General features: G+C 39.0%; 1 non-coding gene across 1 annotated transcript; it reads left to right on the forward strand.

Moving 5' to 3' along the window:
- The first annotated feature begins 504 nt into the window (after positions 1-504).
- LOC103621664 lies at positions 505-4,900 on the forward strand. The gene is made up of 2 exons (XR_001864882.1): positions 505-1,797; positions 2,956-4,900. It is a non-coding gene; the product is annotated as an uncharacterized LOC103621664 (transcript).
- The last annotated feature ends 973 nt before the right edge of the window (positions 4,901-5,873 follow it).

The following is a 5,873-nucleotide window of genomic DNA, read 5'->3' on the forward strand; positions in this document are numbered from 1 at the left end:
GCCGGGAAGGCTGCGCGCCCCTGCAACGCTGGGAGAGCTGCGTCTCGGTGAGCCGGCGGGCAGGGTGACTGCTGCCGCCCGGGCTCCGGAGTTGGGCCCCGGTGCTGTAGAAACTCCGGGTTTGCCAGCTTATGTTCCTTCATTATTCGCTGTGTTTTCCCGTGGCAGACTACACGTACCATAAGGGCTTTGGCGGCTTTGGCGGCCTGGGGTGCCTTTGCCTGATGGAAGGCAGCAGAAGCGAAGTGTTCTCTCAGCGTTGACGTTCCATTCCCAGCTTTTAGTGGCTATCACTCTACTGCATAATATTTATACTAAATATTTGGCAATTTAGATTAAACCAGCTTTCTATCGGGAGCATAGTTAAAACGTGCAAAGGGGAATAACCTATGCTCATAGAGCAGCCGGTGATGAGGTGGGTGGGAGTATGTGCATCCAGCTGAAAGAGTTTAATCACCTCCATGAGGGCATGGGGTTTTATTTTTATCAGAGGCTGCCTGTTGAAATGCCTCACTGAGGCTTGCTGATTTGTACCAGGATCTGTCTGGCATAGCCACTCTTCAGCTGTCCAGCCAGCCTGGTAGCTGCAGTAGTGAGCTGCTAGTACTACTTTGAGACAAGGAGAATAATGCAGGAGACACCATGTTTTTGGAACTGTTATCGGTTACTACTTTTGGGCCAAACATAGATGAGACTTTCACTGAATGATGCCAGGCTCTGACTTTGCATTCTGCAGCAGTCAGGATGATATGTACAGCTGAGTTAGATGTGCAGTTTTCTATTTGTGCAAACTAAAACCCACTTGACATAAGGTCCAAGCTTCAGATGCTGCCTTCCTTGATGACAGTAAAAGCTGCCTGTTGCATCTGATTTGGTAATGGCTGAATGGTTCACCCGTGTCTGGCTAGTTTGATGTTCATTTAAATGGAAAAGTAAGATTGTTTTGATTAATTTAGGAAAAAGCACACTCTGGAAGATGGAATGTGCTCTACAATAACCAGAGTTCACATCTAACTTCTTTAAGCTCCATTTAGAAGAACTTTGAATGTCTAGCTGAACATGCAATATCTCAATTTTTGGCTTGTCATGCAAGCAAGTTAATCATTAATGAAGTTTAGCAAGAGTTTATCTTGATATCTGATCTGCTGTGAGTTGCATGTTTTGATCATTTGAGTTCATCTTACATTTTAATAGATGTTTCCTCCAACTTGATCATTTCTAGTAGCTCCACTAGATTTTCTGTCAAGCCATCTTTTCATCTCAAGTCAGGAGTATCTGTTAGAAAACTTTAATTTCACCCCAGACATAGAAATCCTTCCTCTTTTCCTTATTCTAAGGATGTGCTTCCCAGTTTGTGTGCTTATCCTTACCCTGTTTACATGTGCCATTGTGTGGTTCATTGTCCGGATGTTTCAGCAAACTCAGTATATTTCTCCATGGTTTTGTTTCTTGTCCTCTTCCTCTGTTTTCTCTTATTACCAATTAGAATAAAACTTCAAAGCACTTCAGAAGCTTGAGGTACCTGACGCATGGGTAAGGGTAGAAACTCACCATCTGTTTTAGCTTGGGGACTCCGATCCATGAAGATCATGTAGCATCCATTACCTCTGCAATAATGCTGCTTATGTTTTTATTTTAAAGAGGGCCCGTATGGGATTTTTGCTGGAAGAGATGCATCCCGAGGTCTTGCCACTTTCTGCCTGGATAAGGAGGCACTGAGGGATAAGTATGATGACCTCTCTGATCTCAACGCTACACAGCAAGAGACCTTGAGGGACTGGGAGTCACAATTCACTTGTAAGCAATTTAACACCTATTTGCAAAGAAGTAGTTAGCTGGTAATAGGGGAAGCAATGGTTAAAAAGCTGTAACCAGCTGGAAGCATTTTATATATATATGATGGAAATTGCATACACCAATAACTAGCATAGTGGAAATCAAATGTGTTTTCTTTTTAAATCTAGTGTTGAAATATTTACTATAACCAGCTACAGTGGAGTTTTCCTCCACATGATGTCATTAGAAATCTCAGTCCTGACCTCATGTGCCCCTACTATTTTGGCCCTCTTCCTGTTTTAATTAAGACTGTTAATCATGCCACACTGAATGGTTGTTTTATTATGCTAACAAGCTTGTCACAGAAACCAGAACTATGCTACCAAATATCTGACTTGAACTAGTGTTAAAATCTACCTTTACAAGTGTTGAGCATCAGGACTGACAGTGAACTCCACTCTGTTTATTACTGTGTTCCTATTAAATATGGCCATGAGTTGCTTTAAATTGTTATAACAACACTGCTAGTCTGAAATACCTGTAATCAGGGGCTTCTTTTGCTTTCTTGAAGTTGACAGATAGGCAACATAGTATAGCTTTCAGTCCTTACATGTACATGGTCTTGGCATTTTTACACGCTCAAAAGGAGATAGGAAATAAATCAGAGGCTTAATCACATAATCAGATAATAGATCCATCTTTATCTTTGGGAGAAATTCTGTCCTATTGAATATTTTCAATACACATTACAAAAAATAAAATCCCTTCTAAGTTGTATGTGTGCACATTTGCATGTGTGTGTTTAATAGATGATGTAAATAGTCTAACTGCCTTTAGTTGAAAAACCAGCTTTGACGTTGGCAAGAGAAATAATCTAATCCAGGATTCTGTTTCTTTGGCTGGGTGAGTCCCTCAGTTTGTGTTTATTCATCTTTTGGTTTAGGGAATAAAATGAGATTTACAGTTACATTCACTTCACATGATTCTTACTACAACAGTAATAGTAGTTCAGGTAATAGTTGATTTTAGCTTTTCTCCTTTCTCCCAGTGTTTGGAACAAGTTGCTCAGAGCTGTTTTATTAAAATATAGCCATCCTGTTCATTCAGAAAACAGTCAGAGGAGTTTAAAAAGGTGTCTCTTCAGGGCACAATAATTACTTGGATTTTTTTTTTCCCCAGTTAAGTATCATCATGTTGGTAAGCTGCTGAAGGAGGGGGAGGAACCCACTGTATACTCTGATGAAGACGAAAAAGATGCCCAGGATGCAAAGAAAGAGTAGATAATGCAGTGAGGAACAATCTATTTTTGAATCATAAAGGATCATTTGTAACATTCCACTTCTGTTTCACAAGGTGCAGCAGCAGCAAGGCTTACAAAAGGTCCAGAGTTACAGTGAATTGTTTCTTTTCAAAGGTTTCCTATTCAAATTCAGTGGGAAACTTCTGAAGGTCTATGATCTGTCTTCCTTTAAAACCACATAAGAAGTATGCATGACAAATGTCTGCGCAAAAGTAAACTGCAGTTTTGGCAATAAAGGACTATTTTTCTGCTATCACCATTTACTGCAGAGTCAGTCGAAATAAAGTTTTTCATTGCCAGCCTAGCACTGTGGACACAAGCACATGAATAACTTCATATATGCAACACAAACACCACTAAATCTTCTTTTGTGTTAGCTTCTGCAGGATCTGGCCCCAGGGTTGTAATTCCTTTTGAAAAGGGACTATATTTTGTTTGTCCACAAAGCATCATACTCATTTGTTGTGCAATGTAATTCAATATTATGTAAGATAATTTGGCTTTCAAGGAGTTGCATTAGCGACTTACAGATGAAACACTAACTACTTTTAAAAAAGATCAAGAATTTTTGAGAGGTTAAATCACTTTTAAATATTTAATAAAGACTAATGTATTCAACATGCATAATTCTGCATGGACTAATATTCTTTGTTCACTTTTAAAGCACATCTATAGTGTTACAAAAGTTTAGATAATGAGTGGAACTAGGCATCCCTAAAAGTACACCATGGAGTGTGACTTGACTATTGTTCACTTGAATTTCTTCTTCTTAAAAAATGCTTCCGTGAATGTTAATGGAATTATATTAAACATGGAAGATCAGCTGTTCTTGCTTCCTAGGCCTAAAAAACAAGAAGTTGCTGGTATGGCATGATTAGCAAGTGCTCTTGTACATGCACCTTTACCTTGCAGGAAAACATTACTGGTCAATGTAACTTACACAAGTTTCCTGTACAAAATAAAACAGCATAAGCTGTTTCTGCGTTGAGGTCTTTGTTGGTTTGGAATGTTGCCATCAACAAAAAAGGCACAATCTCATGCATAATCAGCAATGCTATACCTGTGGACCTGACCTTTGAGTTGCTTTTTACTTATTTGCTCTCTTGGCTCACCTCTATGCTTAATTACTAGTTTTTTCTAAGTGACCTGCCTCCTACCAGAGAGGGCTGGGTAAATGGATATGACCAAGGAAAACTGTAAATGTTCATCATCCAAAATACTTCTGTAAAACCTTCTTATAAATTCCAAGATAACTAATGATTTGCTTTTGAACTTGTTTCTTGTCCAGGTGATTCTGCTATTGCAGAATATCCAAGGTGCCTGTCTGGTGTAGTTCCCCTTGATTTCTCTGGCTCAGCTGTCTGGTTGTTTCAATTTGGCAACATGACCAAAATGAGGAACTGAGTCCTGAGTGGGAAGGTGTAAACTAGGCAAAAGTGTTTGGAAGTAGAGTGTGTTGCACAATAGCAGCTTTCATAAACACGTTGACACAAGATGGTAAAGTGCCTGAGACCATCTGTGGTGAGAACAACTGACTCTCCCTCAGTCCCAACACTGTCCTGGCATTTTCTTTTGGTTGCACTGGGCCTTCCAATGAAGAGCAAGGTTGTTTGAACCAGAGAGCTTGTGTAAAGTGGTACTGTATGAACTACCTAGTAGTAACGAAGGTCTAGAGGCACATGTAGACCTTGTCATGACCTTGGTGTTGCTATTTTATTTTTAGAGACATTTATACTCTTTGCAAACTAGTACTAATGGTTTACCTCAAATTGAAAATGTGCTTTTATTTGTTTAAGGCAGAAAATAAAATACTCTTGCATAATGGTGGTATTTGTTTTTATTTACTACAACCAGATGTTATATTTAATAGTCTGCTAATGTTTCGAGTTTTATATTGTCTTTCTCTAATGTGTCACATTATCCAATGCATAGATTGAGTAAAATATGTTCTAATGGAATGCTTGTAAATGCAGTTCTCTAGTAAAACTTTAACGGAATATTAAATAGAGAACATGCTCTATTGCAAAAACAGAGTTAAGCAGAAGAAAAACCCCAAGTAATTGTTAATACTGAGCAAAAGCTGGAGCTTTGGAAGGTTGTAACCTACCCTTCAGTGGACCCAACCAGCTGACTCTCAAGTTACTCCGTAACGTCTCCCAAGGAACTGAACACTATTTTAAGTATTAATCTGTACATTAGAACATCATGCTTCACAAAGAAAGTAGTAACAAAAACAATGCAGAAAACAGGCAGTAACAGAAGACAAAGCTCATTGTTAATACTTTTTGGGGAGGAGGTATGACACTTTGGTAAGACTGTTACTTTTTGAGGGAAAACAGAGAATTTATTGTGAAAGGGGAAGAAGCGAATCCCAAAAGCTGCTCATAAAGTAGCAGGCAAAGATTTTACTTCCTTCTAAAGTGCTGAAGAAAATGGATGGATTTTAGCTTCTTTTTTAGTCTGTTCGTTACAATTTGTACCCTTCCTTCAAGAGTGACTGGCAGCAATGAGTATGCAAAAAGAACCATGCCAGGCAGCTTATCAGGCTGGTAGGACGTGATGACCAATTCAATGCAGAGAATGTCACCAATCTCCCTCATCTGACATGTCCAACACCTGTCACAAAGATATACTCTAGGACAAATCAAAACAATTGAGTCATATCTTATTTCCAACCAGGAAAACTCATGTCAACTGCTTTGTAAAATTCAGATATTCTTTTATCTGGACTTCGTCTGCCCTTAATCACCTTTATTAACTCTTGCTTCCTGCTGTTTCAGTTAAACAAAAAAAAGGT

Source organism: Corvus brachyrhynchos, unplaced genomic scaffold (assembly GCF_000691975.1).
Source record: "Corvus brachyrhynchos isolate BGI_N302 unplaced genomic scaffold, ASM69197v1 scaffold398, whole genome shotgun sequence".
In the NCBI taxonomy this organism is placed as follows: domain Eukaryota; kingdom Metazoa; phylum Chordata; class Aves; order Passeriformes; family Corvidae; genus Corvus; species Corvus brachyrhynchos.